The 22,666-nt window shown below is 36.5% G+C and overlaps 1 long non-coding RNA gene across 1 annotated transcript in view; it reads right to left on the minus strand.

Moving 5' to 3' along the window:
- LOC122788968 overlaps nt 1-22,195 on the minus strand; it is a 59,797-nt gene extending 37,602 nt beyond the window's left edge. Inside the window, exon 1 of the long non-coding RNA XR_006362756.1 lies at nt 21,934-22,195. This is a non-coding gene — a long non-coding RNA (uncharacterized LOC122788968). The remainder of the gene's footprint in view (nt 1-21,933) is intronic.
- Nucleotides 22,196-22,666: the final 471 nt, after the last annotated feature.

A 22,666-nucleotide genomic window follows, 5' to 3' on the forward strand; every position in this document is an offset into this window, starting at 1 on the left:
AGTAACAGATAAGGCAGCTCAGAACACAGAAATTGTAAATCTGAAAAATTGGAGATATGGAGCTGAAGAAGTAAGAGTGCTACACTTACTTAGAACCTGTAGAAGGGCATGATAGAATTGGAGACAGGCAAATAAAAACTGGACAAAAATATCAGGGAAATTTTTAACCTGGTCTTGGAAAGCCTGTGACTTGGGGTAGAGAAAAGGGCAACAGGATTGTTAAAGAAAGAACTAATTACACAAATGTTATTAGTATATGTATTTAAAATAGTTATAAGAAGGTAGTGGAAACAATGCACTCTGCAAAAATGGTGAGTTTCCATAATGAATACCTGAAACAGATCAGAGGGCTCAAACATTATTATAAGTTGAATGAGATAGAAATAAAGCATAAATATTTGGTATCTGTGGTACGATTTTATTGAATAAAAACAAGAGTTTATGATATATACAGGTGGATAGTGCATGTTCAGGCATACTAGATGTGTATATGTGAAGGACTGAAAGTGTCTTGGTTATATGTAAATATGCATATAGTTATGGAACATTGTTTACTTTTGATACTCTATCTTATAAAGTGTATATATGTTGCAAAGTTGTCTCTGATGTTAATTTGTTAATGTCTTTTTTGAAAAGCAACAAAAATGATTATCTTTTATATGCATATGATATATTTGCCAGCAATGCAGACACAACCCTTGTGCTACACATAAAGGTACTGGTTGACAGTCAGCAGCAGCCCTGGGCCCTCCATATTTTTCTAACATCTCCTACAAGACATTCAGGTGTGAGTGGTTATGTACCCTCTGCAGATTCACAAAATAGAAATACTAGATGAAAATATAAAATCCTTGCATTGCCTACTTTAATCCTAAAGGAATAACCATCCAGGAAGTTTTGAACCCTGGGTCATGCTTTAGTAAAGACAATGTATGACCATAACAATGGATGTCCATTGATGGGGAAAAAGTTTCAAAGACCTCCATCAGCTTAATAAAACATTAGTTTGTCCTGATATATTTTCTTGATGATGTTATTTGTTAGTGAGTTTTAAGTACTGCCTATATCGGGTCTATATTATATTATTGAAGGATAACATTGTTGAATGACATTTAATCAGAAATGCCATTCATTTAGCCCCCCACACTCTCTGATAATTATATATGCCAACTCTGAGATCGCACTAAAGTGGGAAAAAGGCAAATTTCCTAATCTCTACCATAATGCGATCTTAGTCAGAAAAGTTTAACGAATGGCATGTTCAATAAAATGCTGTTAGAAAATGCCATTTGATGATGTTATCCTTCAGTGAAATAACAGGGACCCGGCTATACCATGAACCTTATAAAAGCCATGTTATTTTTTCAGAGGTCCCTGCCCAAAGCTCCTAACTATAATTCTCAGGAGTGTAGAACTTTGTGTGTGTGTGAGTATGGGAGAATATACACTAATTCTGAGGTTGTACTATCTTGGCGTATTCTTTTTCCTAGCTACAGTGATATTGCAGTTAGTAGATAAATAAAGCAGAGATATGTGGGGTGCAGACCTCGTGTTGAGGTTGCAGGTGTGACGACAAGCTTCAGAAGTCATCATTTTCATCCGACTCACCTTCTCCCAGCTTATGATACCTCTTCTGCACATTTCCAACTCGGCCTTCTTTTCCCAGTCTTCACAATTATTTTACACACCACAACTTACTACATGTTGGAATTCCTTATCTCTGCAGTGAAGAAATACAACATCTACAAATCTTCCACTTTCTTACCTTACTTCTTTCTTACCTTACTTATTTAAACATAAGAAATCCATTACCTTCAATAACATCTTTATTTCCTGACATACACAGCATATGTATATTTCCAACCTCTACTTCTCCACCCTTTCAACAGACCTCTTTCTCTCACCGCCCTCCCACTATTCATCCTCCAGCTGTTATGGTATCCTGAAGTACCAGTGAAACAGTCTAAGTTGTAGACTTTATGCAGGTCCCACTGACCTTAACTGTCTTCCACCCAAATCTCATTCCAATATAGATCATTTTCTCAAAATGCACTCTTTAATCATTGCATTTCTTAACGTTGCCATTTCCTCATCAATTTACCTGCATCCTAAACTTTATATATGGGCCCTATTCGACTATTTGTAAGTTGAAATCAACATTGCTTGCTCTCCCCTCAACTCCCTATACAGGACCTATTTCCTTACTTACTTAGTGTCTTTAATCTCTGCATTCTACTGACTATAGCATTGTGGCAAACAAGTTTCCTGTCTTCAACTGAAATTTAACCTATAAATATCTAAAGATCATAAATACTTTCTTAGACTAACAATTTAGATATACCCTTGAATGTCAAATCTCTTTTCCCTTCCCCTCCTGTATTTTATTCCTTAAAATCCTATATATCTTTACATTTAAAAGCTTACCAATCAATTCCTGTTCAAAGCCAAGCAACTGCCAGTCACCATCCAGTCAACTACTAATATCACTTTTGATACCATGTTCCATTCCTGCACTCCATTGGAGTGTACCAGTGTTCTCCCAAATTTCCTAGGATGACCATTGCAAATTTTATTTCTCTACCCCTTTCATCTTCTGCATCACATATATGGCAACAGCATAATGCCTGAAGTCTGGCATCCTTTCCATGCTGACTTTCTATTCATAGGTTCATAGGTGTTTACTAGGCTAAGCCCTGACATGCATCCCAAATCTCTTACAAATGCTGGTATCCTTGATAAGTGTAAGCAGGAACTTGGGAGATTAAACATCTACAAGCAGGGGTCTGGGAGAGGAACCATTTACAGGCTGCCTGTGTCCGTTAGAGATATAGGTGCCAAACCAGGAATGAATTTCCTGTTCCCTATCCAATTGTCCAAGTTACACTTCAATTGGGTTAGGGAGGAACTCTGCTTCACATTGATGGGGAGCTTGTTCCAGAGAAGGAGCAGGTCCTATTTATATCACATGCAAAGTTAAAGTCTGTAAAACGAGTAATTCTGGTGCTGTTTGTTTTGCAGATATACAGCAGGTCAATCATAATGGGGTCTGACAATGCCCTGTATGCCAGGCATAGATCTCCCCTCAACAGCCTGTAGAAGGCAGAATACAGGGGTAGGAACTTGAGGCGGTTTAAATAACACACCCTCAAGCTATCTTCAGTCTCAAACTATCATCTGCTTGCCATGCAATATAAAACTGGTAACCTTCTAGATGCTTGAAATCCAAATACTTTTAAAGTTGACTGCTTTTACATCAAAAGATACATCACTGAGGGTACTATCTTTGCTGCAAATACCTCAGCCTTACCCAATAGCTTGTTAACTTTACTAAGCCATCTATAGCATGCAGCATGGCACTTTCTGTACTTAAACATTGTTTGTACTCACATTGCTTTTATTGTTATAAATTTTGCAATCATTTTCCTTTAGAAAAAATTGTTCACGTACATTTTTTTGAACATGATATTATGATCTTCACTGCAATATTCCATAATTTCTTTAACTTATTTTTCCTTTTGCCCTCCTAACTTCTTATCAACTCATATGTGCCTGAATAAAATATAATCGGACATAAGAAGCCAAAATTGCTAGTCGGAGAACGTTTGAGATAACAGCAAGAGGAACATCAAAGTAAAATGTTAGAGAGGACATTAAGGTGATGCTAGAGAGTGTGTACTGCAGTACGTTAAGGAATATTGTTGCAGCTGCTGCTTCTTGTTGGTGTAATGATGTATCAGAAGTCAAAAGCCAGTGTCAGTGGTTCAGATTCACCCAAACATATTTACTATTTTTTTTTCATTTCTAACAACACATGGACCCATGGCCATTTGATATAATGATTGCCAGGGCAGGACATTGTGCTGCTACAGGCTGGGACTCTCCTACTAAGGGAAGAGACTAAGGGATAACACTTTGCTACTAAGGTTTGTGCTGCATATATTTATTTAATTAGTTAGTTTTATTATGTATTCCAATTGGTGATGAGGCAAGGTGTGTATACACTATTTCACTGTTTCCATTGCCTCACTGTTCTTACCACTACCTTGATGTTCCTCTTCATGTTATATTGAATGTTCACTGACTAGGATATTTGGTCTCTTATGTCTTATTATATGGCATTTAAGCACTGAGTTGATCATAAGTTAGGTTACCTTTCTTTTTTCTTTATCTAGTGATCATCAATAATGACTACAATCATAAACACTTATCAAATCTGACAAAATAAACAAGGTTTTAAATAAAACAAACCCAAAAAGAAAATAAATATCTGTTTGTTGAGTCAAAAGTCACACAATAGTAGTAGTACTTCAGAATTACAGACTTCACAAACTGTTTACTATCCACTATCTGCTTAATGTACTTCCAAAACCTGAAGTCTCATATTGCTGTGCTTGCAAAAAATTGCAAAAAAAGATTTACAAAATAATTCAAGCAGACTCTGCTTTACTTTTCTTAATACTGACAAATTAAGGTGAAAGCTAAGTCTAACACGTAAATCTATTAATAAAAAATGTTAGCAGCCATGTAAACAAAAATGTACACATATATAAGTATAAAACTCAAATATAAGATACATACGTCTTGAACATCAAAGTTTATCTCCAAAAGCCATTGGTTTAAATAAAATGTCAGTTCTTAAACTGTTTATCCTATCCATGCAAATACAGCTGTTTGGTATTTAGAACAAGTTTTGGATAACTATATTTTAACTTCTCAAATATTTTATGGCTTTAAAATGATATAGGTTAGAACACTCACAATATTTATTATCTTTAAAAGCAAAGTATTTCTTTGTTTTACATTTTTATTGCATTTTCAATTTGTAAAATAATTACAACATTTACAATTAGAGATTTGTCAACATAATCAGTTAAAAAAAAGTTCACCTAAACCTCACACACAAAAGAGAACATGACTATTTACAGGAGAGTCCATTAACCATCAAGTCATTTAAGTTTTTATACATTACTTTAAATCTAAAATGCAGTTAGTTTTGCTTGTCAAGCAGATCTCTAAATTTTGCCCATTCATTGTAGCAAGAGGTAATCTTGACTTAATTGTAATGATTTCCAGGTGACAGACTTCAGTTGCCATATTTATAAATTCTTTGAAGGTGGGTGTAGATTTGTTCTTCCAATTCTGAGTTAAAACCTTTCTCACTATAGATAGTATAGCCAGAAAATGCAATATTTCATTTTTTTAACACATATAGGAATAGGAGTGTTAAAAAGATTAGTGATTTAGATAAAGCAAAGTTATGTCCAAAAACCTTATAAAAAGAGATTGTCACTCCAATAAGTTGGTAAGAGTACAATAAAAAAATGTACTGCCAATCCACTTTAAGTTTTTGTTTACATCTCCAACAAACTTGTTTCTGCTTGAACATTAATTCAGTTTTAGGTGGTATGAAGAAAAATCTATGCAAAAATTTCCAAGTAAAGAGAGTCCATCTAAGAGATGAAGTTGTATGTTTAGAAGATATTAAAACTGATTTTTTAATCTTCTTCACTCGGAAGTCTGTTATTAATTTGGGCAAACTAGTTCCAATAATTGTCATTGCAATGTTTTGTTTCTCTCCTCATAGCTCTATAAAGTTTAGACAGGAGACCCTGTACCACTGTGTTTTGCTGCATTAAGAATATAAGATATTCAATTAATTTTAGGATATGACCTCTTATCCTTGGTTGGTTAACTTAATTTCCCTTTCTATGTGTTGTCTGCAGAATTGTACATCTAGCTACATGTCTTTATCTAAATCATATTTGTTCTTAATATAATCAGTAGACTGTAACTTTTCATCTTTCATTAATTGAAACTAATATAGCCATTTTTTTCCTTTTAAATGTGATCATTGTTTCTAACTGTGACATGGAGATGTTATTTTGGGTATATGCCATAGCAAATATAAGGAAGATAATACCCAAAATAACAATCCTGCAGACAACACAAGTGACTCATTTCATTTCTACTATATTAAACACTTTTAAAAATGTTATATACAGAAACCTTACAAGTCTTTAATATAGTAGAAATGAAATAGAAATCACTTGTTTGGCGATTTTTTCCTATAAGGTAATCCTTTAATAACCAAAGTAGATTGTTATTTAGTATGAGGTAATTATTATAATATCTATTATGTTTACAGTTTATGAAAATATTTCCTATAACTGTTTCCAGCTAGCTGTATAAGTGTTATTAATTCAAAGATATATTGTTTTTACAATTGATGATAATGAATATAATTATAGATCTGGTAGCACTATCCCTCCTGCTGCCCAATCTCTCATATGATGGTTTAAAGCAATTCTTGGTTTATTGGAATATGAGAGAAATCAAAACTCCTTAATGCTAAATTCTCTTTTGTTTTATTTGCATTGTCAGTTATTGTGATTATTCTTTTAATATTATCATAAGTATTTCTGTTTAAGATTAAAAAAACAGTTTGATCTTCATCGATCATGGATGGTAGAATATATTTTAGTCTATTAGCATGAATTGCCATGAACAATTAATAATCTGCATTTAAAAGTAAAACTGGCCTGTATGAAGAGCCTCCAGTAGGATTTTTGTCAGTTTTTAAAAATCGAGCGATAAAGGTATATTTCCAGGAAGGAGGAACTTTAGCTAGGTCCTTGACTATAGAAAAAACCTTGTGTAGTATGTCTAGGGCTTCTTTGGGTAACAGCCTATAAAGTTCACATATAATCCCATCATTACCTGGTGCTTTATTAGGTTTCAGTTTAGAAATTTGAGTTTGAAGTTTACACATAGAGATTGGTTTGTCAGTTAATTTCATTTGGTCATCAGATAGTTTAGTTTTTATATTTTTTAATAAATATTTGAATTGTTTCTTCTGGATCTATTAATATATTATTTTGATTCATTTTATTATAATAATCTCAGAATTCCTTTAGAATATCTTCTATTCCTGTTACTTTTCTTCCTGTGTGAATAGACTTCTTTTATGTGATTGGACTTACTGAGTAATTTTGTTTTTGTGGCTAAATTGCACATAGATGTTGGGTTAATAGAGAAGTTAACCATCATAAATGTTTCAAGGTTGATTTTAGTTTTACGGTTTAAGATTTCCAAGTATTTATTGTTTAGCTTATTAATCTCTTCTGTATTCTTATTTTTATTTGTCTAATTTTCTCATTTTAACTTATCAAGTTTTCCTTGTATTTCATGTAATTCTTTGCCCCATTTTTATTTGACAAGCAATTAGTGACTCTGCCAAAAAGATATGCTTTAAGGGCATCACATTTTTGAAGTATCTTCTACATTATTAACTTCTATAAAGAAAAAGATTTCTTTAATACAAAAAGTCCTTAAATTCTTTTAAACAAGTTATATATACTGGTAATCTTCTGATTTTTAACAATTCTATAGATTTTAAAAAGCTCAAAGGTAATTGCATTGTGATCTGAAAGTGGACAGGTTACTGTTTTGACTTTGCCTAGTGTATCAATCAGGTCATTAGAGACATAAACTCTGTCAGTTCTAGATTGCATTCCGCATCTATGGGAATAATGGGGAAAATAATGAATGTGGTTCTGGAAATTCATTTATGTCTTTAAGAAGAAACAATTAAGTAAATTTTAACAATGCCTTTGCAGATGCCAGTATTCCCATTTTACCTATTGTGTTAGTATCACTTGGTGACAATATACAATTAAAGTCTCCTGCTAGAATGATATTGCCTTTTGAGTTTTGAATTACTTGTTCTACATGTTGGTCAACTGTTTTTATTTTCTATTCCAGGAATCCAATACAAATTAAGAAACTTTAATATCCTTTTACTATACTTTATAGTTACAGTACAAAGCATTCATTTATCGTCTTGATATGTTTCTATAACTGTAGGCAGTGAATTTCTCCCTTTTTTTTATTATATTATGAACTGGATACTTTAGTGTAGTTTTAGTATTTAGCCTGCCTATGTCTTCTGTTAATAAATGTGTTTCCTGTAAAAAAATAACTCGAGAACTAAACAACTTCAAATATCTGTTTAAGCTACCCCTCTTGCATCCGTTATTTAATCAATTGAAATTTATGAAAATACAGTTAATAAATGCCATTTGTCCTACTGATCAAAGGTATACATATACTTCTCATAGATAATGACATTCTGTTAGTAAAGGCCTGCTTGGTAATCACTGTGTGAATATTAACATTTGAAGGTTTGATAAGACATAAAATAGTTACTGTTGTGCATACTCAAAAAAAGCTAAAAAAAATAAAATTATCATTAAACATTTGCTTTTAAAATCCCTTTTGCACCCCATGGAGTCTAACACTCCTTGCTTGAAAAGTCTAACCTTCCAAGCAAACACATCCATCCAATACTCTGACGGAAAAAAAAAAAACAGTCTGTTCTATTACAATCAAATGTCATGCCATTAATAGTAAAATAAAGATGACACTGTACCCTTTAAAGCATTGTTAATATATAGTAGTAGAACAATTATTTCACATCTTAACTTATTTAACCTATACATTCTCCAGTTTTGTGTGTTCATTAAGGGGTTAAAGTAAGATATGCTTACATTGCTTATTATTGTTCCTTATCTGTGCATAGTTTTAAAATGTATCAGTGGTATAAAATATGAAAGACTGCTGCACAACAATTTAAAATGCTTTGTAGTGTGTCCCACCATAAGACCGATGTACTTTCAGACCCTTCTATTCCCTCTTTTGAAGCTTCTATTAAAGTAAATGAATAGTTGTTCTACAATGTTTACATAATATTTCATTATTTGTTTATATTCAGTGGTTTATTACTGTCAGCAATGTCTTTCTTAAGCTTTGATTGGCAGTATATGTTTAAGTCCATTAAGGGGTTAAAGTAAGATATGCAGTATATGTTTAAGTCCAAAAGCCATTAATGGTGATCACTAAAAATGTTGACCTTCTTTCCAACACCACCAAATATAGACTGGACACACATATTTTTGTAGTATCTGCTATTCAGTATTTTCTTACTTTTAGACTTGCAGACAAAATGAGAATTAAAACTGTTGCATTACACATGAAGTATTTCAACTGCTTATTCAACATGATCTGAGAATACAGAACACTTACTGCTATCATCTAGCAGCCTTCAGTACTTGTGAAAAGGGTATTGGGGGTGGGAGGTGGGGGGGTTTAGGGTGAGGTGAGTTATACGGCTTGTTTAATGGATTAGTAAACATCTTTTCCAATATGCCTTTTCATCTTTTTATTCTGTTTTTGTTTTTTTTTGGTGGTCTTCTCAGTATTCTCTTTGACAGACCTTTAAAAGTTTTGTTTATTTGGCAAGCTCTCAGATTAGTGGCTGGGAATTGTTTGACATATAATCCAGCTTCTGATCAGTCTGGTTCACAGCACAGTCTCTTGAAATAAAACAGCTGAATTTGTTAATGTTTTCAGCAAGGTCAAATGTCCACCACAAACCGATTGCTTCCATTCCGAGCAAATCACAGTCAGGAAGGAAGGAGCAAGCATGCTCCCCACAAGGGAGGGGGGGCTGCCAGGGCCCTAGCCTGGGGGCCCGGGATAAGGGGGGCCCAGTGTGATTGGTCAAAAGATAAAAATATTTAAAACCTCTTTTTGAAATTTCTCGACCACTGAAAATTTATACTTTAATTCATACAACAATTGAATCATGAATTTCAAAAAGGGCCCATATCCATATTCTTTCAATTGTGGAGATGGGCCCTTTTCAAAATTCACAGTTCAATTATTATTATTATCAATGCGGCAGAGCGGGTGGTGCAAGCCTACCTCTATAACAGCTGTTCTTGTTACAGCACTGATATCACCACCAGGGCTTATGAACTGTTGTGTCTCCTGCATACTCCCATCTCTCTCCCTCCAGAAGAGACAAGGCTAATTCCACCTAGCCATCTCCAGCAGGTGCTCAAGTCATTGATCAAACTCAGTTTCCCAGAGTCACAGGTAGATCTTTATTCCTCTATGTGAGGAGTGCTGGGCAAATTTTGCAAAACTCAATACACATTAATGGCTTCAGTTTTATTAATAACAGTGTGCTGTTCTGCAGACAGAAACATATCATTGGGTTACAGTGTTTATTAACTGATAAATTAAAATGGTAAACTCATTAAACCAGCATTAATGTGGTCTGCTGATTGTTACCAGAGGTTACCAAATATCTTACTATAGCAGTTATCACAGTGCAGCCTTTTTCTCTTTATACTAACTGGTTTCCCCAGGTTTTTGCATTACTTAATGCATTTATACTGTTTCATACATTGCTTGTATGTTCTGAAATATGTTATGCTTCACTGAATAATAGATCATAGTGTCTCTGTATGGCTTTTCTCAAATACAGTCACCTGTTTTATATTCTCTGATATTGTTAGATGTTTTGTGAAGTCGGTTCCCACAGCACATCTACAGATGCCTCAGTACTGGTATCAGAGTACAGGACCTAATGCCACAGTTCCTTTAAATCAGATATGATAAAATAATGCTGTATACCTCAGTCTTCCTAAAACATTAATTCTGAGAAACATACTAATACAATGACAATAAGTATAGGGAATGATACAGTCCAGATGTAAGACTTTGAATACTCTCCAAGTATCTCTAAAAGCTTAAAAAATGCATTCAAATGATCTGTGATCTCATAGTATAATGATTATGTTTCTAACAGTTTCCTCATTTCACAACACATAACATAACATGGCACACAAAACAGACTACAAAGAAAAAATAATTCAAGCGAGATTGAGGTCCAAATAATAGGGTGCCACAATTCCCAAGTGGCACCCCTTAATTTCTGAATTTCCCGGCTTTGTTTTAAATTTTTTTCCCAGCTTTTTTTTTTCAAACTGACTTCATCATGCAGAGGCATGCACAGTGATGTTGGCTTCATGAGCAGCCTGCCAGCCTATCAGAATTTGTCTCAGGGCTGCTCTGGGCTGAGTTTACTTTGCAAGCCTGCAGCAGAGTAGAGAATGAGAGGGGGGTCTAAAGAGAGAGGGACGGGACAGATGAGTCAGAAGCCTGAGCACTGAGCAGCTGATAGCGCTGCAAAGCACATTATTGGATTTAACAGGTAAGAAAATATGTGCACACCTCAGTGTAGTCAGTACTAGAAAGTATTGTTTATTTCATAGTAGGAATAAATCAGTGAATTTTACCTCCACTGAAATTAGGCACTTGTTTGTATTTATGTTGATGAAGCAATATGACTTTTTTATTCTTTGTCTGCCTCTGTATTGTTTTATTCTAATGGCCAGTAGGATATATATATACATATATGATAAAATATGTTATCTTTGTGCTGGAAATTTGATTTAACTGAGCTACATTTTCATGTTATTCTTTTTTTTTAAGTTTACCAGTTATTTTTGTGACAAAACAAATATTTTTTTTTTAACCTGAGTACCCGACTTTTAAAAGTATATGAATAACAGCTACTTTGTGTAATGACTATTACTAGCTTATGTCGGGATAATGAATTGCTTATTTTGAAGGCATGTGTTGCAGAACCCATGAATTCTTCTTTTGTAACTGTTAGTGTGAAAAAATAAATAGCCATGCCATGCTTTGAATTTCTGGTTTTTGGATGTGCAGATTCTTGTGCAAGATATGGCTGTCTGTGGATGCGCACTGGTCAGGTTATGGCAGCAGCTATTTTATTGTGTGTGTGTGTGTGTGTGTGTGTGTGTGTGTGTGTGTGTGTGTGTGTGTGTGTGTGTGTGTGTGTGTGTGTGTGTGTGTGTGTGTGTGTGTGTGTGTGTGTGTGTGTGTGTGTGTGTATGTGTGTGTGTGTCTGTGTGAAGCTGCAGCTTTCTAATTCAAATGTTACACTTGGTAAGCAAAGTGGTTATGATAGCAGCATACCTCTCAACCTTTTAAAGTAAAAAATCTGGACAAAGCCATAAATAATGGGGAGGGGGGCAAAGGCCCAAAGATAGGGACAATTTTTGAATATTGTACTTACAAACTTAGAAAGTAGATAGAGCAACAGTATGTGCTTTAATATTAATTTTCTGAAGGATATGAAGTCTGAAACACAAATGTCTGACATTATTTTCTGACTTAAATCTTCAGTGATTTGCCAGTGATTTGCTATAAAACCACAATTTTATGAAAAATGGACCAAAAATATTAGGTGGAAATCTGGACATTCTGCAAAAATCTGTACAGTTGAGAGGTATGTGAGCAGCTATATTATTTAAGCATGCAACTCACACTGTGTGTGTGGTTCATTATTGGCAGCAGCTCCACAGCTTTCTAATTCAAATGTTACCCTCAGTAAGCAGACTGGTTATGGCAGCAGCTATTTTATTTAAGCATTAGTGTCTGGGTTTCAATGAATGTGAGTTTCAAGGGCAGAGAAGTTTTAATGCTAAGTCTGTTTTCATTCTGAGACTGTATTGCTTTGTTTAGCAGATGTCTATTAGTGTTTATACTATAAAATGTAAAATACATTTTAAATAAAATCCAAATAATCATTTTAGAAGTAAAACAGTATGCACATTCCAGTGTTTATGGCAAATGGAGTGAAATAGCCAAGTAATGGGACATTGGAATGGCTGCAGGGGGTCTCTGGGGCCATGTTTTGGTTGTCTGTTCTTCAGTTTGCATTTGAAAGTTGGTTTCCCACAATTCTATTGGGATGGGTGGTGTTACATAATTAGGTATGCAAATTTTATGTTAATTAGCATACAGATTTGTACCTATTTTTCGTGGGCATTTGTCCAGATTTTTGATGTTTTCAGGTTGAGAGGTATGTTCATATTCGTAAGTAAATATTTTTGCTTTGCACCTGTCCTGTTCTTTATGAATATGTTCATTTTGAAAAAGTTATATGGATATTTTTGGCTTTTATTTTTTTTTTATAGAAACTGACAAGTAAAAGTAAAGTCATGTCTGCTTCAAATTATAAACACAAGTCTGGCACTCAGAAAAGGAAACTTAAATATGAAAAAGAAGCAAAAGCATTACGTGGTCGTCAAGCGATAACAAAATTCTTAAATATGGTGACGAAAAGAATTTAGCGCATAGTAGTAATCATAAACAGCGGGCAGCGCCGCCTAATTGGGTTTAAACTATTCCTGGCTCCAGAAAGTCTGCTCTTCACTTTTTCCCTTAGAACTGCTCTATCTCTCAATTTAAACACCATTTTCTCATTCTAAGGCCCTTCACTGGTCCAATTAAGTAATCCTACAAGTTAGCACTATTAATCCATAAGCACTACTTACTCTTATACTCTCTACGATTACCCTGTCCTCTATTGGTCCATCTTAAATTCAGTTTCCCTATATTACTCTAGCATGTCCAAAGGTCAGTCAATGGTTTCCTCTCCAGTCCAGCTGGTGAATCTGGGAATTTTGAGGCAATGTTACAACTGTCTCATGTACACGGACAGCCCTCTCCTCCTCCAAACAGGTTCAAATATATCTGAGAGATGCAACTATTTAGCCAAACTGGAGGCTGAGCTCTCTCATCTCAAAACTGGTGTAACCAGTCAGGAGGAGAAGGTAACCTCACACAACACAATTCCAGTATCACATAGTCCAACCACATCAGCGAACCAAACACATAAATACACAAAAACATACTCGGAGGCTCTAAATAAAAATCTACCTAAGCAACAGAGACTTCCAAAGCAAACATCCAAGCAAACGCTACCTCAAAACAAAACACGCACAACACATAGCCCCCAAAGTCAGCGTGCCAAGCAGCCACAGCCCTTAAGGCTGAATAACACACCTGATACTCTTGTAATAGGTGACTCTATTGTCAGACACACTGATGTCCCGCTCACCAGGCTGAATAAAGAGAAGGTCATGGTGAGCTGCCTGTCGGGTGCTAGGATCCGCCACATAATGCAAGCACTCAGGTCACTCCAAAGCAAATACAAATATGACTCAGTCATTGTACATGCTGGTGTGAATGACCTGAGACGTACCTCCCTGGGCTACATGAAAAGAGACATAGAGGAGCTCTCTGATCATGTAGCCCAGGCTGGTATGACCCTGACCTTGAGCAGCATCTTACCCTCACCTAGAATGATGCCACAGTACAAGGACAAAATGATCGATTTTAACAATTGGTTAAAATTTTGGTGTCATTGAAAGGGGATCCAGTGTCTGTCAGCCTGGGATGACATGCTCGACAAGCCACGTTGCTTTGCTAGGGACAGCTTGCACCTGTCACCACTGGGCTTTTGGATGTTGGCAAAGGCTCTTGCCACCCCCATAGGGCCTTTTTTAGGCAAGGCTCAAAAGTCAAACCCACCCCCATAGACAGCACAAGGAACAAGAAACTAAGGGTAATGCTGCTAAACACCAGAAGTCTTAACCTCAAGATGCACGCACTCGAAGTTCTCCTCAGTATGGAGAACATCGATATCTGTGCAGTGACAGAAACCTGGTTCAAGGCTCCAGAGAGCACCCCAGCACTACCAGGCTATACCTCATATCATGCTTTTCTGCCCCAAAACCCGGACTGAACCAGAAAAGGAGGGGGAGTATCCATATTTATCAAGGATATCCACATCTCCAGGTTAGTGGCATTGCACGAAGTATCGGAGACCATCCATGTGCAATTAACAGTGGGCAAGACTGCTTTTCAGTTTATAGCATACTACAGACCACCCTCTCAAAGTCAGGAATCCCACTCGGCTTTCCTGAAAACATTGGAGAACATGAAGATCTCTCCGAACACCATTATATTGGGCAACTTCAACTACCCAAACATTGACTGGGAGCACTACTCAAGCTCCAGCACCTTAGCCCAAAGGTTCCTGGAAATTATAAACTCAAATGCTATGGAACAACTAGTCACCACTCCCACAAGAGGGGACAACATACTAGACCGGATCATTACCAACATGGGGACTCTATGCTCCACACCAGAAGTATATCCCTCATTGGTAAGATCAGACCATAAATTAATTTCACTGGATGTCCACATCCCGACCCCAACCCCAGCCCAGAAAACCACAGTGAAAAACTTCTCAAAAGCGAACTTCTCACTTCTCAAAACCCAAGTGGAATCCTTCAAGGCCCCAGGGCCAGTGGAAACTATGGCCCAAACTGCAGAATCCTATATAAACTCATTCTACGGACATCTCCACGAATGCATGGATCATGCTATCCCAAACAAAACCAAGACCCAATCATCCAAAGGCAGGCGTCCAGTCTGGTGGACCCCTGCCATAAATAAACTGTACAACAGAAAGAGGAAGCTACTACATGATAGAGCAAAATCCCTAATAGGGAAGGCATCTCTGATCAGTACTAGCAAAAAATTACGATCCCTCATAAAATCCTCCAAGGCCAGCTTTGAGAGAAAAATTGCACAGGACACCAAAGACAATCATAAGCCTTTTTTCAGTTATGTTAGAAACCTGGGATGCAACTCCCAGACTTGTTCTGAGTTGATTCTAAACGACAAAAAATACACTGAACCCACAGACATCGCCAATATCATAGCAGACAGGTTCAGTGCAAACTCCCCCCCCCCCCTCCCCCCCAAAAGAGCAAGTATCTATCCCAGCAGAGGGCTGCCTCCCAAACATCTCTGATGCTCAGGTGAAGGCTGCCCTCTCCAAAGCAAAAAACACTGCTTTCATGGGACCAGATGGCGTCCCAGGTTGCGTCCTACATGAACTCCAAGAGGAACTAATCCCGCAAATAAAACAGCTATACAATCTCAGCCTCAATACAGGATATGTGCCCACAGAATGGCGTACAGCAACAGTGGTCCCATTCCACAAATGTGGAGCCTCTACGGACCCTGGAAACTATCGCCCCATAAGCCTGACTAGCTTAGTCTGCAAGGCTATGGAGAGGATCATCATGGAGCTCATAAACAAAGACATTGGGGACCTACAGACACTAGATCCTACCCAGTTTGGCTTTGTCAAGGGCAGATCCTGCCTTTTGAACCTGGTTGACATCTTCAAAACAGTCACCAAAGCCATAGATGAAGGGAAGGTAGTCTACACGGCCTATCTGGACCTTGCAAAGGCATTTGACACAATACCCTACTCGGGCATCATAGATAAGCTATCCAGCTTAAATATAATCCCCTGTGTCACAAGATGTTTCGCAAACTGGCTCAAAGACAGAACCCACAGAGTGAGAGTTGCTGGAGCTATGTCAGACTCGAAACCGGTCACAAGTGGCATCCCACAGGGTTCTGTCCTGGGACCACTCTTGTTCGGTATATACTTTTCCGAGGTACAGACAAACGTGGGAGGACTATGGCTCACGTAGTTCACAGACGACTGCAAACTGGGCACCATAATCAACTCTCCAGCTGACACAAACATCCTTCAAAAAGGTCTCACAGAGACAGATAACTGGTGCCAGCACCATGGTTTAAAGCTAAATGCCAAAAAATGTATAGTCATACCCTTTGGCAAAAGCAATGTGCCCACAAATTACCACATAGGTGGAAACCCATTAAGTACAGAGAAAGTTATTAGGGACCTGGGGACCCAAATTGATAGCAATCTCTCCTTTGAAAACCACATTGCCAAAGTGGTTAGAAAGACCTTCTACATAGCCCACCTCATCACGAAGGGTTTCACATCTAGATCAAGAGAGGTAATCATGCCCCTTTATTCATCCCTCATCAGGCCCATCATAGAATACAATGCCCCTTTTGGGATGTACCTTACCCGACACCTGCAGCAATTAGAAAGACCCAAAAAGTATCTCACCAAGAGGATCAAGGGTCTCAAACAGATGCCATATGCTGCTTGGTTAAAAAACTCCAGCTCTACTCAGTTGCATACCGCCTACTTTGAGGCGATCTATGCCTGACATACAAAGCTATGTCAAATCCAGAATTAATGGACATGCTCCACCTCAGTAAATCTAAATCCCTTAGAGCCACACGCTCGAGGGACTTGAACCTCAGCACAGAAATAAATAGAACTTGTTGGAGGGACAGGTTCATAACCCAGAGGCTCCCTTCGCTCTGGAATAGAATTCCAGTTCATGTGAGGCAGAGCACCTCACTTAATCTCTTCAAGAAGAATCTCGATAGGTGGATGGGGGATCGTAGGTTTGTCCCAGGGATTACTCCTGTGTCACTATTAGACAGATGCACAGTAAACTAAACCTTAAAAAGGGCACAGTATACTCAAATCAAGGGGTGGCGTAAGCCATACAGAATCGGGCTAGGCTTATAATTGCCTCAGGGCAAATAGCCCAGTATGAACCTATGAACCTATAAAGATAGCGATTGTGATAATTCAGAAATTCAAAAATCAGTCGAAGAGTAAGCGACTGCCACTGTTGCAACTGTCGTAGAACACGGAAATGAGAAACTTCAAGAAGAACTAACTGTGAAAGAACATGATACAGTCAATACTTCAGGTACACATCATTTAGAAAATCCTGATGTAAAATACGATGATCCTGGTACGTGGCCTTAAATAATTTCAAATAACCTGCAACAAGAAATAGTAAAACTCACCACCTTTCAAGAAGTCCAAAAGATATGTAAGAAATTGCCAAAGGATGTTGTTAATGGTAGAGAAATGCAAGAGTTTCTTTTATAGAAAAAAATGAAAGATAATAGGACAAGTGAACATTTTCCACGAGAATGGCTAACATGGAGTGCATCAAAAGAAATTCTTTACTGCCTACCATGTCGACTTTTCTGCGATCCACTTAACAAAAATTTAAGCTGTTTATCTCAAGAAGGATTTTCACCTAAAAATAAACCTTGGAAAAAGTTATATGACATTTTGCCATCTCATGAAAATAGTGCTGAACATAGGAAACAATATGTAGTTTGGAAACGTCTTTTGGATTCATTAAAAGGACATGGAATCGATAAAACCCTCCAACTCCAAATTCAGTCTAAGACAACCAAGTGGAAAGCTATTCTGCAATGAATTTTAGACATAACACTTTTTTGGCATCTAGAAGTTTAGCATTTCAAGGAGAGAACACAACATTTGGAAATGTCCACAATGGAAATGTTTTAGGGCTTTTGGAACTAATTGCAAAATATGATGAAGTAACATGACAACACCTTGCTAAAGTTCAACAAAATCAGAGAGAAGAAGGAAGAAATATGAAAGGATCTGTCCATTATTTGTCGTGGTAGTCTCAAAATGAGTTTATAGGCCTTTGTGCAGACCAAGTTCTTAACACCATTCTGGATCAAAGAAGAGACTCAATTTTTTATGGCATAATTGTTGATGCAACACCAGATATCTCGCACAAAATGTCCTGATTTTCAGATATGTATTTCAAAACAAAGATTTAAATGAATTTGAAGTAAATGAACATTTCATCAAATTCATAAATTTTCCTGGGAAACTGGATAACTGAAGAAATACTTGTTACTCTTGAAAAACACAATATACCTCTTCAAGATTGCCATTTACAAGGGTATGATAATGGGGCCAATATGCATGGTAAAGTAATCAGCGTTCAAACCCGCATCCTAGAAAAGAAATTTGCAGTGTTCTCCCCTTGTGGTGCACATTCATTAAATCGGATAGGAGTGAATGCTGCAAAAATCAATCCAGATGTTATAACATTTTTCAGAAATATAGAGAGATTGTACACTTTTCTTGCTCATAGTCTTGCACGCTGGGAGGTGCTTAGAAAACACATACTATTATCTCTTCAAAGTGTGTCTGAAACAAGATGGAGTGAAAGAATTCTAGCTGTGCGTCCAGTCATCAAACATTACCTCAGTGTACTTGGTGCGATAGATGACATTCTTAGTGAGATGGCTACAGGATTAACTCCTTCAGCACTAAATACGCTTAAAGGTTTGAAGAAATATTTCAGTTTTTATAAAGGTCTGTTGTTGACAATATTCTGGCATAAAATACTAGCCAGTATTAATAATAAGAATATTGCCATACAAAGCAAAGGATTATCTCTTGATATAGTGACCGCCTTGGTAAAAGACGTAGCGGAAGAAATTCAGATGCGCGATTCGTGGGAAAACATTGTTCATGGAGCTAAAGCAGTTGCTGCAGCAATAGAAATCCAACACGAATTTCCCAAAAAGTGCACAAATTCTGAAAACTGTGAAGAAGACTTCCAAAATTCTGTCATGTACCAAGTGTTGGATTTTATTATCAATGATATAAAAACAAGATTTGAAGCAGCGAATAATAATTGAGAATTATTCTCTCCAATTTTAAATTTTCAGGATTTGGACAAAGATCGGCTAACCACAAAAGTAGCAATACTTGTAAAAGCTTACGAAAGAGATTTTTTGGATGATTTAATAAATTAAGTACTTCACCTTAAAACATTCCACAAGACCGTTTTTGGTTCAGAAAGGTCACCAATTAAACTTCTTAATTTAATATATGAAACGATTTGCAAGAAATATTTGGCAATATTTGCATTGCATTGAAATAATTTTGTACTGTTCCAATAACTGTCTCGTCGGCTGAGAGATCGTTCAGTTCAAAAGTTAAAAATGTGGCAAAGAAACTCCACTAGCCAAGAGCGGCTTAATCATTTGGCAATTGTATGTAAAGAAGATTTTGCTAAAAAAGTCGATAACTCAAACATAATTGAAAAATTTGTTGTAATGAAAGCTAGAAAGTACACTTTTCAATAATTTTGTTGTTTTTTTTTTTTATATAAATATAATTATGGGGGCCCTCAAAAAAATCTAGCCTTGGGGCCTGCTTCAGCATGTGGGGTCCATGACAGCAGGTAAACTCTGTTCATCTGGTAATTGTTCATTTCAGTGATGGGCAGTCTTTAACCAACCACATGAAGAAAGCTTCCAAACTATCTGGACCTCTATCAGTAAATACAATTCTGGTTAGGAGAACTATTGGATGCTATCTGAAAATCCACCAGCTGCCAGATGAAATGTCGAAGCTGTATCCAAAGACCATCGCCTAGCTACTAAAAATCTGATCACCGCATTCTATGTGTAGCTTCTGTGACTTTTGGGTGTCAGTAGACAGAGAAATTAAACTATACCTGATGCTTGGTGATACTTGCAAATAAAAAAGAAAGAAAAGAAAAACCTGTATCTGTATTTATAAGAAAGACAATGGCCTCTACTTTAATCATATTATTGATGCAAAGAACGTCAATTCTCCTTGAGGTACGGCACTATCATTAATCATGTAACATCAGGACAAATAATTAAAGTCACTTTCATTTACAGTTGATTAGAGATCTATATGTACAAATAAGCTGTTAAGATACTGTAAACCCTAACCCAGTAAGCTACAGCAGAAAGAAAAACATACCTTTTAGCCCACAGTAAGTCAATATAGCTCACATTGGCTTCCTAACATATTGCTGCCTGACCACTGTCTGACTTGTCATTTGAGCAAGCATGTTTTGTCAGTTAATCCGTATCTGAATGGATGACTAGAATGAAATTCATATGAGAAGAAACAAAAGATGCCAACACCATCTATAATTAATCCATTCCAGTCCTCTGGATTGATGATGATATTAAATTCAGCTAGCATGTATGACATTCTAGATAACATGATGCAGTATTGCAGATAACAGACCAGTCAACAAAGTGACAGAGGAAAGTAGGCATTCAAATTGAATCTGTGATGGAAAAAGCAACAGCTACAGAAGGCTAGAAACTCACACTGTTCCACACGCAGAAGGCCTTACTCTACCATAACCACTCCATATATAAAACATCTATATGAATATCTTTATCTCAGCAGTGACATTCTGCATTTTGTTATTTTTGGTACAAAGAATTTGGTGGCAGTATATCTTTGGATGTTTCCCTTCCTGGACATAATGTCGCAGTCCATGATGGCTGCCATATGTTGCAATCCCCTGAATAAGAGCCTTAGTTACAGCCATACTATAGAGTGATCCCTATATGATATGGAGCTGATAACAGACTTAAGATTTCTTATCAGATAGTATTAGTATAGTGGTTGCAGATTCCTTGTGGACAGTTAAGGTGTTTGTACCGAATCATCGACCACAAATACATGGTACAGCCCATCTACTAGCATTTTTCCCTGGGTCAAAGCAAATTTAAATATCATGTTATTTTTCTTCTAATTCAACTAGTGGACAATTACTGGCTATAGTATTGTGACTAGATTGTTTAGCTGAAGGGCAAGAGCTTGGTGACTGTTAATTATTTCAATAGCGCTTAAGATGTAGTTCTTTAATCAATGAATCAAATGTGTGAGCAAAATAATTGACACAATCCTTAGTTTGCAAAATCTAGACCTATTACCAGACTGTGAAATTTACAAACATTACCACGTTAGCTATTGCACTTTGGAAAGTTCAGCCATATGATATGTAGCCTTTACCTAATGCAGTGGCTTAGACCAGTTTGCCAAGTATCACAGGCAAAGTCAAGAAGTTTGTTACATTTAGCTGTATGTTCAATATGAGTACTTGTAGGTTGACGGTGTCTTACTCTTCTTAATATACATTTTACTAGAGTTTTTTTACAGAAAGAATATAAAAATGGTATAAACATCTTTGACATTTGAAAATACAATTAACAATGCTCACAAATAAAGGTAGTTATTAACCTTTGTGTTGTCCCATTTATATATTTAACTCACATTTCAGCATGCAGAAAAGAAGAAAGTTTGTTACTAGATATATAATGGGTAAGGAGTGAGTTCAGATGGATTTCAAATCCCAAGGTGTTCTTTATTATATGGATGGGTCTTATAAGTTAACAAAGAAATATCAAATACGTATTTAGACATCATTGCATTAGACTGTTTCTCCCTATAACTAGTTGCTTATTTACTTTTTAGTAGTTTAGTTGATAGGTGTGAAGAAATGTAAATATAAATTTTCTTTTAAGAGACAGGTGAACCTGAATGACATTGCCACAGTAATGGATGCTTTAATTACAGCACACAAAAATGTTTGAATTAAAGAACTCTAATACCACACCATTATACAAAACAATTGCAACATATAGATGGATATTAAGGTCAGAATCAATTACCTGAACATATAACACCAGCATCTTTTTTATGTCCACAATTACTCCAAAACCAGCCACTGTTTGGGCATTCCCACACATAGGATTCCTTTCCTCTGCAAGCTACATCATCCATGAGGATATAGCCTGAACCAGGACCAAAGTAGGCATTTCCAGGAGCAGCAATGGCTTTTCCACAGCCCAGCTGCCTGCAGACCACATCAGCATCAACCAAATCCCAGTCATCATCACACACTGTACCCCAGGTTCCGTAGTACAGGATTTCAACTCTTCCAGAACATTGGTCTTTCCCACCAACAAGCTTCAGAAGGTGATCTTGATAGAAAGAGAAACACTTTTCAGCATTAAACATTGATGAAGTACTAATTATTTGCCTTACAATTTATGCATTACATATATAAGATAATTATTTGATTCCATTATCAAGCCTTATTTTGGGTCAGGATTTGATTTAATTACAAAGAACAGAAAGACTGACTATACAAAAATGGGCAGTTTGTATACTACAACAGTGAATATATTTTCCTGCTTGCACTTTGCATTCTTTATGTAGGGGCTAAGACCACCAAAGCGACAGAAAAAAGCTATCTACCATATGAGGCTAAATTTTGCAACAAGTCAGTATCACGCAAGAGACCAAAATGTAGTATATCAGGGATTCAAATGGACAGATGATAAGTCAGCAAGTAAATGAGAGCATTACTGCTGAAATTGAATTAATCCTTAAGTCTTGGTG

This window comes from Protopterus annectens, chromosome 14.part0 (assembly GCF_019279795.1).
Source record: "Protopterus annectens isolate FY-2018-M chromosome 14.part0, PAN1.0, whole genome shotgun sequence".
Taxonomy (NCBI): domain Eukaryota; kingdom Metazoa; phylum Chordata; order Ceratodontiformes; family Protopteridae; genus Protopterus; species Protopterus annectens.